The sequence below is a fragment of the Macaca nemestrina genome, chromosome 16 (genome assembly GCF_043159975.1).
Source record: "Macaca nemestrina isolate mMacNem1 chromosome 16, mMacNem.hap1, whole genome shotgun sequence".
Taxonomy (NCBI): Eukaryota; Metazoa; Chordata; class Mammalia; order Primates; family Cercopithecidae; genus Macaca; species Macaca nemestrina.
This window is the reverse complement of record NC_092140.1, coordinates 25,439,428-25,452,389: the sequence shown is the minus strand read 5'-3', so window position 1 is coordinate 25,452,389 and position 12,962 is coordinate 25,439,428. Positions and strand designations below refer to the sequence as shown.

The following is a 12,962-nucleotide window of genomic DNA, read 5'->3' as shown; positions in this document are numbered from 1 at the left end:
TCCTGTTATCTATTAGACCATTTCATTTCTTTCCTATTTCTCTTACTTTACTTTCTTGAACACATTCTTAAATAATTATTCCAGAGTTGATCAGTGGGTGGTATTTACCTTTTGATTCTTAGTTTCTTTCCTAGATGTCTCTATATTGTGTTTCTATTTGACAGTTTCTATTACCAGAAGTATTTTCTTTAACAAAGCAAAAATTTCAGTATAGATCTTTCCTCCAATTTTCATACTTATTTAATTTGCTGCTAGGCTTTTCTTCCTGGGTCACTCACTCTCAAGATCATTACTTTTTCCATCTTCCTCCGACACTCAGTATTCCTCCCTTAAGTGTCCCTGTTTTAGTTCACAACACCACAGTCTAACTAATGTCACCAGGAACTTGGTGGTCATCCTGGATAGCTTGTTTTCCCTTAATGTCTTTATCTAAGCTCCCAGCAAGCTCTAGTACTTCCTCCAAATATGAATCTTGAATATCTATCTTAAAACCTTGTGTACAGGTCTATTATAATTTGAATCCCAGATACAACATTTTATATTCAAGGTGCTGAAATGGCCACCTGCAAGATCTTCCTGCCTTCCCTCTTGCTCTTACACAATTTATTTGCCATAAAATATCTAAGTAACGCCTAAAAAAACGTAATTTACATCATGTGCACCCTGCAATTTCCATTTTATTTAAAATATAGTCAAACCTCCTTGCCATGTTCTCCATGTTCTTTTGTGATTTATCACTTTTGCAGTTTACCACTGCAACCTTATCTAGAACTTCTCTCCTACTCTTGGCTTCTTTTGGTTGTTTGCAAAACCCATGTATTTTCTGTCTCCAGGCCTTTTCACTTTGTTTCTTTTTTTTTTTTTTTTTTTTTTTTTTGAGATGGGCTCTTGCTTTCTCACCCAGGCTACAGTGCAGTGGTACAATCTTGGCTCACTGCAACCTCTTACTCCCGGATTTGAGTGATTCTCTTGCCCCAGCCTCCTGAGTAGCTGGGATTACAGGTACACACCACCACACCTGGCTACTTTTTGTATTTTTAGTAGAGACAGGGTTTCACCATATTGGGCAGGTGGGTCTCGAACTCCTGATCTCATGATCCACGTGCCTTGGCCTCCCAAAGTGCTGGGATTACTGGTGTGAGCCACTGTGCCTGGCCTATGTTCCCTCTTTCAAAAAACTTTAACCTTTGGTTCAGGGCCACCTCCTTTATTTGGTTCAATTCTCAAATTTAATGTTTTTTTCTTTTAATCCAGAGAAAACTTATCTAATAATCATGTCTAATATGCCTCCAAGTTGGACTTTCTTTCACTATATACTATTGATTTTCTTATGGATCTATTTTAGTCCCTAGCTATTTTCTTTTTTATTTGCTTTTTCTGTTTATATCTATCTATTTATATCTATTTACTTCTATTTATACTTACTTTCTGTTTCTATCTACGTATGTCTGTATTTTTCTGTTACAAGATATACTATCTCTGAAGACCAGGAATATATATATCAATCTTAGTTTACTACCATATAATCAGAGTCTATCATATACTAATGAGTTAAATATTTTCAGAATATCTCTAAATGGGTATCATTTGGTGAGTAAATATTTTAAATACAATATGACCTATGAGTTTGAGCACTTTTAAGTATTTCTGCCTTAAGGAAAAGCATCATGGAGAATAGAAGTAGTTTCAGTAGGTTATAGAAAACTAGGTTACAAATTCATTTAGATTTTTGTGTGTTATCAACTAAAAACTTTACAAGGCATATTCGATATTTGTCTTTTCTCCATTAAAAAGAAAAATAATGCTATCTGTAGCCAATGATGCATTCATAAGATCAATGTGAATCTATAATAGTTGATTTTCTCTATTTTTGTTGTCATATCTTAACATTTTGTTATTTGAAAGAGACTGGAGATTCATGGTCAAAATATTCATAGATATTCTACTCAAATTGTTTTAGTTGCAAGTCAGAGAAATATCAGAATATAAAGGCAAAACTATGAAATACAGAAAAATCACACAAATAATTGCATCTAATCTATCAAGAATAAAATTCACTTTCCCTCTCAGTATCTTCATGGAATTCATTATTCCTGTATCTTTCTGTATCTTCTCTTCCTACTTTGTGTCTTCTTTTGTTCACAAATCCGTATTAGCTAGAAGGCACGCACTGCAAATCTTTACAAGAAACAACTTCCCCTTTGTGTCCATGTGCAACTTTCCCCGTGAAGCACCTCTCACTGCTTGGGCTGCCTTGGTTCAATCAGTTATGAGGTGCCTGATATGCATACCCACCCATTAATATGGTTTGACTCTGTGTCCCCACCCAAATCTCATCTTGTAGCTCCCATAATTCCCACCTGTTGTGGAAGGGACCCAGTGGGAGATGACTGAACCATGGGGGTGGGTCATTCCCGTGCTTTTCTCTTGCTAGTGAATGAGTCTCGTGAGATCTGATCATTTAAAAAAAAAATGGGAGTTTCTCTGCACAAGTTTTTCTTTTGCCTACTCGTGTCTACGTAAGATATGACTTTCCCCTCCTTGCCTTCCACTATGATTGTGAGGCTTCCCAAGCCATGTGGAACTGTAAGTCCAATTAAAACTCTTTCTTTTGTAAATTACCCAGGCTTGTGTATGTCTTTATCAGCAGGGTGGAAATGGACTAATACATCCACCCACCCACCTACACACACACACACAATTTGTTTTCTTTATTGAGGTATAATCAATACACAAAATGTTGCACATATATGACTTTGGCTATATGTGGCTACTTGTGATGTAATCACAATCAATGTGCTATGTATTAGTAAGAATTCTTTTGCTTACACTTTGCACTAATCTAATTCTAATATAATACAAATGTAAACTAGTCTGTATTCTAAAACAATATTTAATAACTCATACAGCATGGATGCGTCATGGCTAGCTGCTTATGACTACATGCAGAGACTCATTTCTATTCAAACTTTGTCTTCGAATCTATACTATTTCCCTTATAGACCAATTTCTCCACAAGTGAGTTGCTGAATCTTAGGCAATTACCAGGCTTCTGTCTTTACATTTGTCACTTAAGACAAACAAAAAACTTTTACAGACCAGTTTGAAAAATTTTTGTGAAGAATTCTGGTTGGCAAGGATTGGGTTGCATGATTATTCTTTGAAACCCTCCCTGTGCTGATGAGGGTAAAATGAAATAATTGCTAGTGCCCTCTAAAGGCATATATTTGGAATCAGGAAGGAGCAGTTGCCCAAAAGAAGAATGTGGATTCTAAGAGACAAAAGAAAAAGTCATGGTTTAATAACAAAATATTTCCATTATAAGACGTTAAGTGCTATCTCTTCCAAGTAATAAAGTTATTTGTAGTATAGGTGCAGCAACCAATGGTGTGTCTGTATTTTGACAAAGCATTTGTCAAAATCTCTTATATCTTCACAGAAAGCTGAAGCAGCATTGAGCAGAAAATAATATGGTTACATGTATTCACATCTGGCAAGAACTCCTAATTAAAAATTGTTAATTAATAAAAATTACTAGTGATGTGTCATAGGGCTATGTCTTTGGCTCTTAAGCATTCTGTATTTTTAACAATGACTTGAGGAAATAATTAAATGCACAAGTGAAGTTAAAGATTTTGTGGCATGGTTATTCATAGAAGAACACGTTGAAGTTACTCTATATTTGAAGTCCAGCGGCTTACAAGAATTTTTGGAATACAATTTTATCTCCTTGATTTATCTCAACAGATTTTCATAACCTTAGCATTTCTTAACAGGTATCCTTAAGCCTAACCATTTAAAATTACTGGCAGTTCCGTGATCATGTTATGTTCACCCATTGTCCTATCTGGGTCTCCTTTTTCCTCTTACTAACTTCCTTTCATCTAGTTGACTTTTACTCATTTCACAAGGCTTAATTTTTATAAGAACCCAGTTGAATTTAGTTATAAGTGTTTGGCATTGCTGTAGCATGCTGTGTAAAATTTGAACATAGCACACTTTTACAATGCATTGTATTAATTGGTTTACGTTTTGGTTTTTGTTTCCCTTTTCTCCATAAGTGAGAAAGCCACTGAGAAGGGCTTGAGATAAGTCTTAAATGCCTGTGTGTTCTTCAGTACCAAGAACAGTGCCTAATAGTAAAAACAGAAAATAGTAAATGTCAGCTTAATCACGTTGAGAAAGAGACGCAACATGATCTGGAAAGGGAGAATGTAAATTGTAATGTGTATGTGTGTGTGCACATGCACCCACTTGCGTGTATTTCTAAGGATCAATTGAAGGAGAACTTGCGTTTTGGCGATAATTGGTGTGGCAGCAGTCTGTGTAAAGAGGAGGAGAATGTGTTAGTGGTAGTTCACAATCAATACGAAATAATAGCATGCTTAGTTTCCTCATAGACTCCTTTAGAATGTGTAATTAAATTGATGGAAAAGCAATAGCACATTTTCTTCCGTACTTATTCATTTATTTAGTAGATCGTGTCAGGCTTGAGAAGATATTGCTCCATACCCTTGGGATTCAAGTTGGACCTGACAAATCTCCATCCTCAAATCTCTTAGTCCATTATTGTTCAGTATGATAAGTGCTAAGATACAGAAAATTACAAAACGATGTGGGAGCACAGAGATACCTGCTGCATCCCTTAAAGGTCTGAGTAGGAAATGTTATTTTAAGTTAAAACTATTCAAATAAACAATAGTGTTCTGCAGTAGTATAAAGGAACTAGAGTTCCAAGAATAGGAATAGCTTGTGTGGGATCTTGGAGGTGAAAATACGGCCCATTCAGGTAATGAAGTGTTCAGTCCAACTACAACAGAGATGATAATATAGGAAGGTGAACTGTGTGCTCCATTTTGCAAGGAAAATTCCCTCTCTGCTGGAGTTGGAACACTGGGAAATCAGGTATCACTTTCACAATTTATTATTATTTTAACATAGCATTGAATTTAAAATTGAGTTTTATAATGGATATCCTCTTACAAGACACTGTAAAAAGAGTCATTTTGGATTGCACTATACAGAGACCAAAGCCATTGACTGACTTCTATGTAGAGAAGAGAGTAACACACAAGCAATGCACTTCCTGAATTTATTTCAGACTTACTCTCTGTCCCTCCTTTCCTCTTTTTTTCCTTTCTGCCTTCCTTCCTTCTTTGCTTCTTTCTTTTCTTCCTGACAGCCTTCCTGCTTTCCTGCCTTCCTTCATTTTGCCAGTACAGTGATCCATTTCTTTTCATTTTAATGGAAATTGTTTTTCATTGGGAGTATGATTTCTCATGAGCCATGTTCCTACCACTGCCTGACGTCTCATATATTGTCACTGTCATTGATATTGCTCTTTAAGACTAACTTTGTGCCCTATCTCTAAGTAGAAATAATACATCATGAAACTTTTTGGGCGCTTGTCCCAGCTAATTAACCGCATTGACTAGTTTCGCTTTATATGGTTCCTGTCATCATATAGAAAACTTAAAATACTAATTTAGCATGACAGTAGAGTTGCATCTTTAGGTGGGTCCTGCCCTAAGTGGAAGTCTTCACAGGCCTTCAATTAAAATGATTGAAATAACTGTTGATGATTTAAAATCTTTAATTTGTTAAACTCCAGGGACATTGAAATATCTTCAATTATTAAACAATCCAATTACATAAAACTTTTTAAAAGTGTTACGCTTTTAATAAAAGCCAAAAGTATAATTATTACAAATAAAGTATGTACTTCAGCTGATACTTTACATGCAAATTGAGTTAACATTTTTAAGGCAAATTCTGTCTTCAGACAGATGATTGTAGGTTAAAATTCAATATGAATGAATAGCCAACATTATGATTTTTTCTGGTGAAAAGGAACCACAGATATATAAAAAATCTTTTAATGTATATATGGTAATTCATTTTGTATGTATTTAAATTCTGAACAACACATCTTAAGAAGTATGATGATAAGCTGTATTGTATTCAGGGGTAAGCAAAGATAATTGTGATATGTTCTAGAGATTCACCTATAATGAACAAAATTATTATCCTAGACAATGGAAGGTTTCAGGATATGTATCAGCTCTATGATATCAAAAATTATTTCATGTGGAAAAGGCAATTGGTTCTCACCAGAATCTTAATTGTTGAAAACAGTGCAAGTTTATGTGAGGTGGAAAAAGATATATTTCTATCCTTAAAGGTATACACACACACACACACACACACACACACACGCACAAATTAGAACAGTAAAGAAGTGACAATTACTCTGACAAGAGGTGATTTCTGTTCCAGCAACATTTAACTGTTGATTTGGTGGAAACTGTAGATGTCCTTTATTATTACTCTACAATTCTATGAATACTCTTGCTGGAAAAATGCAAATAAAACAAAAAACATAATTGTTTAAAAATCAGTTATTTTAGCTACCCACTATATATGTTTTTGATTAAAGCTTTCTTCTGTCACCATCCGGAACCCATTTCAAATGACCATTGAATGTTACTCACCCTAGCTTATTTCTACATGCTCTGTAAGAATGCTCATTATTGACCTCTCCTTAAGACCCTTGGACTTAATAATCTCTACTATAATACTATGGATATAAGTGTTAGCTCTGGAGAATTCTGGCTCATTCCACTTATTATTTGAGTAATCTCAGATAAGGTACTTTATATCACCAAGCTCAATATCCTCTCTACAAAATAGAAACAATGATTTATAATCTCAGGATTTTTGTGATAATGAATGAGCTATACATGGTTGTAAAGAGTTTATCACAGTGCTCAACAAAGAGAAAATTCTTTACAACATGGTTATTATTCCAAATGGGGTTAATGTAGCATCTAGACAATCCAGTAAACTTGTATCTGTTAATAAGTTGCACTTACTAATGTTGCCATACTAATCTGGTTAAATACATAATACGTATTTTAAGTAAAGCATCATCTTCCTCTGAATTCTTATAAAGTGATTATTTCAAATAATTTCAGAGTGTGAACAAGTGCTGAAGAAATCAGATAGTACCATAGATTCTCAATTTTGGAGAGGAAACTTTTGATATCATTGGAAGAAAAATGACTTTACCTTTTTGAGTTTGCACCATGCTTATAATATTACTAGTAATATATAAATTTGGCTAGGTTCAGTTTATAGTCCTAAAGTCAGTTTTGAAATCATTCCAGTTGATTCATGGTATAAATTACACTAAAATATTTGCTTTGGTCTGGCTGAATATTTGCTTCATAAATGTTATATAAATATATACATAATATGTCTATGTATTTATTACTGGTACAGTAATACTCTTTTTGTAATATAAATCTGAAGCAAGGCAACAAATATGAAAAAAATCATTGTTATCCATTTTCTGTATAAAAACATTCAAATATATTTCCTTGGTCTTATAAGCTTTCAAAAGTAGTCTAGTTTTGTCATCTACATCTACTTAGTGATATAACCTATCTTCTAGATATACCACATTAATGACCATTATTACCCTGATATGTCATTCTTTTCATATGTCATCTGTTGGAATTAGTAGAGAATGAACTAATATGTATTGAGCTTCTACTTGTGTAGCTTCCATGCTGTTTAATTTGCTAGTTACAAAATTTCAAAATACATTTTTTGTTCCTCAACTAATTCTGAGAAATGAATGTTATTATCATTTTACAGATGAAGAAAGTGATACACAGAGAAAAACAGTATCCTTAAATTAACGTTAGGAAGGATCAAAGATGGGTTTTGAGGCAGTCTTTTGGATGTAATTTCTTCTCCACCACTTTCCTGTAGTGCCCTATATTGCTCACATTTCTTCTATTATCATCAGTGTATCACGTGTATAAGTCAAATACTACCCCCACACAGATATAAGTAATGCTAAATATATAAATCCTCTTTAAGTGAACACCTCATAACTTTGTAACAGAACTCCAATAGAGTATTCTCCTAAAGTACTCTAAAATATTACTCTTAAATCCTAATGAATACTGCTTACATCACAAACATTTGAGCTTCTTACTCTGCATGTTATGCTATAGTTATATGTGTTCATTACCAACTTTCATTGTAAAAAATAAATTAGGAACCATACCTTTACATGTATATATATCATGAGATCAACTAAAATTACCTCAAATATAGATAATGTTTGATTATTATTATTTTGCTGCTGCTGCTACTATTTGTTCTGTTTTGTTTTTAGACTGAGTCTCGCTCTGTCTCCCAGGTTGGAGTGCAGTAGCTCAAACTCAGCTCACTGCATCCTCCGCCTCCCAGGTTCAAGTGATTCTCCTGTCTCAGCCTCCCCAGTACTTGGGACTACAGGTGCCCACCACCACGCCTGGCTAAATTTTGTATTTTTTTAGTAGAGATGGGCTTTCGCCATGTTGACCAGGCTGGTCTCAAACTCTTGACTTCAAATAATTCACCTGCTTTGGCCTCCCCCAGGGTGCTGGGATTACATGTGTGAAACACCACATCCAGGCCTATTATTTTTTATTCATAGAAATGAAAGCATAGACTTCAAAACTTAATTAGTAATTCATATTTCCATCCCATTTTGGGGTCAACCATTATTACCAGACTGATGAAAAGCAAAATATAAGTTCAGATATAAATGTAATAAGAAAAAATTTATTTTTATGCAAAACGTGCCTCTTATTCATGAAAACATATCGTGATAAGAAAAGTTCATATAGAGTTACTTCAATCCCAAAATAACCAAATTATTTCTGAAAATATTGAGCATGCCCTATATTACCAAAGGCAAAGAGCTGACATTGCCAATTATTTGTGCGTATTTTCTTACACAGAGATTAGAATGGATGGAGGGTCATTGTCTACAAAAATAGGAAACAGATATTTGGCAGAAAGAGAATGAGTTTCCAGATGGTTTGTATGTACATTTTCCCAATTGTATGGTCTACATCATTAAAAAAAAAAACAACAGATCTTCCTAAATTTAGTTGTGTACTTTAAGGAGTAGCCAATGTAGCCAAGGAAGAAAGATTTCTGATGGATATATTTTTTACTTTAATTGCTTTAAGCATTTTTCTCTCCAAATATTGATGAATTAATGATTTAATTTGAACTGATGCCAAAGCAAAAGTTGCACTGGATAAACTTACAGAGATTAGGAAGATGTGCTATAAACTCAACTCCACTTAAACAAAGGTTAGGAAGGCTTAGTTTTAAGAGCTTGGAAGAGTGGGGAATCTTAAGCCATCTGTGAGAACTGGCCTTACCCAAAGGAAAAGGAAATTTTATTGTAACTTCATGACAGGAGGTAGTTTTACAACTTGAAGATAGTGACTACCAAAGTTAAGCTCCTACTCTCCCACAGAGAAGAGGAGGAATGGTATATTCCTTGATTACATTTCAAAAGGATGGCTCCCAGGTCTCTGAGAAAGACAGTCACGGATTTTAACTTATGAGAGGCTTATAAAACAATTTACAACTTAATGGGGCAGAGAAGGAATCTACAAATAAAAATTTTCAAAGGTAAATAAGCTAAGAAAATGTAGAGGAGAGATCTCCGTGTTTAGAAAATCTGTATTCTGTAAGGAACAGGGTAAGAGGGAGGTCAAGGATATAGAGGCAATGGGAAGCTTGTCTATAGTTTAGTCAAGCTGAGGGCCATGTTATGCCTGCATTGGTCACTAGAATAATATTCCCTGACATTCAGTGAACGAGCCATCCTGGCACACATTTGTTTTTAGTTTCTCAGGCTGTGCCATACTTTGTGTGAATCTGTTCATTCCATGATATAATCATATGATGTTTCTGAATGGTACCAGGAAAAATAAATGTCATAATTCGGGTCCAGATGATGGACTGGGCATGTATATCTACATCCTCCCTTGGCCCCAGTCATTGACAATTCTGTGCATAAAAAAAGACATATTGGTATTTACCAATTTTTGAACCAACTTTCTCCCCTCTTGGCCCCCAACATGCTCCACAACTGTCCAATATAAGAAAGTACAAATCAAGAGTATGTAAAATTACTTAAAATCAGGAAGCAGATGTTTCTAGATTGAAGGAGAAACAAGATTAGTAGAAACGAACACAATACATGTGCAGATGAGCATTATTTTCAAAGAGGATAGAATTCCAGTTCTCCAAACTCCAAATAAATAAATACCAGAGTGATGTAAAGCTCAGGTGTAACTGACCATGAAAGGTGCAATGAGGAATTTGCATCTGAGGCAGGTTAGTTTGTTGACAGATTTTACCTTCAACATTTAACAATCTGTCAATTTGTTGAGAAATTTACCTTCAGCAATGGTGAGGACCAATGTGTGGGCTAATATTAGCATTTTTATTTGGTATTATGAAAGGAAGATAAAGAAGTGAATACCAGCAAAGACAGGGAGGAGTGACAAAAGCAAACAAGCTACCTCATCCTCATTCCACTACAATCACATGTTTAATTAACCATGTAACTCACTCAAAAAGCTGCTATAATCAGGGCTAACATTTACCAAGAGATTAGGAGGGAATAAAAAATACAAAATAAGCAGGCAACTGAGAATTACCAAATACTGTTTCAAGGAGATAAAAGGACACTAAACAAAAAGAATAATTAATACTTCAGGAAGTAGAATTAAAATAATGCACACAAAAAAATTAAAAAGTATATTATATCAAATATTGTTAGAAAATTCATAGAGATGGATAGGAAACCATTAACCAAAGACAGACCATAAAATGAATGGGAATACTACAGATATTTGATATTTAAAAGTATGTTCTTAAAAGAACAGCTGGAATGATTACCTTAATGTTTTCACCTCAAGAGCAAATTAATGATCTACTAGATAATTTATTAATTTAATAATTAAATTAATGATTCTCCTAGATCCCATGGCAAGAGAGGCAGACAAAAAGATGTATTGAATTGAACATATGGGAATGAGATAAAGGATATTTTTTGGTAGCTCTACTGTCCTTTTCAAGAAATTCAGAAGGAAGCAGAGGGAATGAAGTAAAGAAAAAACAATAAAATACTCAATAAAGGGGAAAATTGTGCTGAAGAAGATCATAAATCTTCACCTGACAATCCCCAAGTGAATTTTGAGGAGAATAAATTTAAAAAAAGATATAAAGCTAGGCGGAATATGATGGCACTTCACAGAAAGAGAAAATTATAAAGGTTTACAGAAAAAAAGTACCAAATTAACTACAAGAGAAAAATAAGGAACACGACACTAGATTCCTTATGCTTAATTGAAAGATAGCTGGGAAGATAAGTTCATGGGTTTTTTATGATTGTATTGTATTTAATTCCCTGGAATTTAGGGAGAAAGGGTGAACCAAGGAGAGACATGACCAAGATCTGATGAAATTTCACATGTTATTGAGGAGAGAAGGACTCAGTAAAGTAGACTGAAATGAAACAGCCAATGGGATAGCAAGGAATTTGAGTGGATCGTATCACAAGTGTTTTAAGAAGGCAAATCGATTCAGTTGTGCTAAGCCATATGGATAAATCAAGAAAGATGCAGATAGAAGTAGGCAAATTACATCTCAAAATGTAGTGTTTTGGTGGCTTTGGCAAAAATTCCACTGGAATGATTGGAAATAAAAAATTCACAGAAGTTAAAAATAACTGAGGTTAAGGAAATGGAGATATTTTATATACAGTTTGGTAGATTTTAATGGCAAGAGGATCAAGTAGCATGTGAAATCACTGAAAGATATATGGAAAAAAGAGACTCTCACAGAAAGCAAACATGGTTGTATGCTTCTGGAATTGTGAGGAGGCATATGAGTGAGGTAGTCAAGTCTGCACAGGAAGTGGAGAGACTGATTTGAGAAGGGGTATGGTCTGTTTTACAATGAGTTGTAAAGCAGAAATAATACTGAAAATAGATTTGATAATAGATTTACAGATTAATTGAGGGGAAGATACATGTATTTTATTCTGATTAAATCTATTTTATCTGTGAAGTATGAGCCTATACATTATCATAAAAATGTGTTTGTAAGAAGATACAGAAGTTTTAAAAAGCACAAAGAAAAACTTTAAATAACCCTCGTAAAAATAGAAAAATGAATCTATCAGTGTTGAGTGGTTGGGTGGGATTCATCATCACACATTTAGAGCAAATTTATGTGAATGACTCTACTATTCTTCAGCTATCTGGATGTCAATATGGAAATCATGGACTACAGTTTTATGCAGACTTGGGCTTTTGCCTGGGTGAAAGGATTGGGCCATCTTTTTAGTACTTTAAGTCTAAGGAAGATCTTTGGATAACAGCTTGACCAATAGAGAAGTGAAGCCACAAGAGACTGTTTTGCACAGTGAAAATATTATACATATAATAAATGTTGGCACGATACTCAGACTCGCTTTGGCAGGAATACTTGAGTAAGCCGGTTGGTGAGTTAGAAAGTTGTGATGAGTGACATGTTTGTGAGGCAAGACAAATATTACATTGAGTTTATCTGTAAATATATTCCTCTGATTTCTAAATGTAGACAGATTGTCCAATTTTTCAATTCAAGGACTTTTTAAAGGTAAACATTAGAAGCAGCCTAATGCTAATTTCTTTGCCTGTCTTTTCTAAAAGTATAAATAATGGGATATATGATGTAATGGGTCTATAGTTAGGAGGAGAGAGAGAAATTGCAGCAAGGCAAGACAGACAATTTTTGGAGATTATGAAGGTGAATATCTTTAGTGACCCAATGCTAAATTTTACATGAGCGCTGTACTCCTGTAAAACTGTGAAGGCTAAAAAATACCCTAAATCCTTTGTGTCTCCTAAAATGGCTACTGAAGAGAACCACACTTCCCTGTATGACTTAGATAAGACTCATGAATGCCTCACTTGTTTATTTATGACAATGCCAGACATAGATCCTCCAAATTCCCATTTGCCTCATCAGCGATTAGCTAAACTGCTTGTCCTCGCTGATCAATGTGAACAAAATGTTTGTCAACTAAACTTTGGTTAAGATTCTTTCCT

General features: G+C 34.4%; 1 long non-coding RNA gene across 3 annotated transcripts in view; it reads right to left on the bottom strand.

The window, feature by feature from the left end:
• LOC105481660 (uncharacterized) overlaps positions 1–12,962 on the bottom strand; it is a 508,229-nt gene that overhangs the window by 277,501 nt on the left and 217,766 nt on the right. The gene's annotated exons all lie outside the window — the stretch shown is intronic.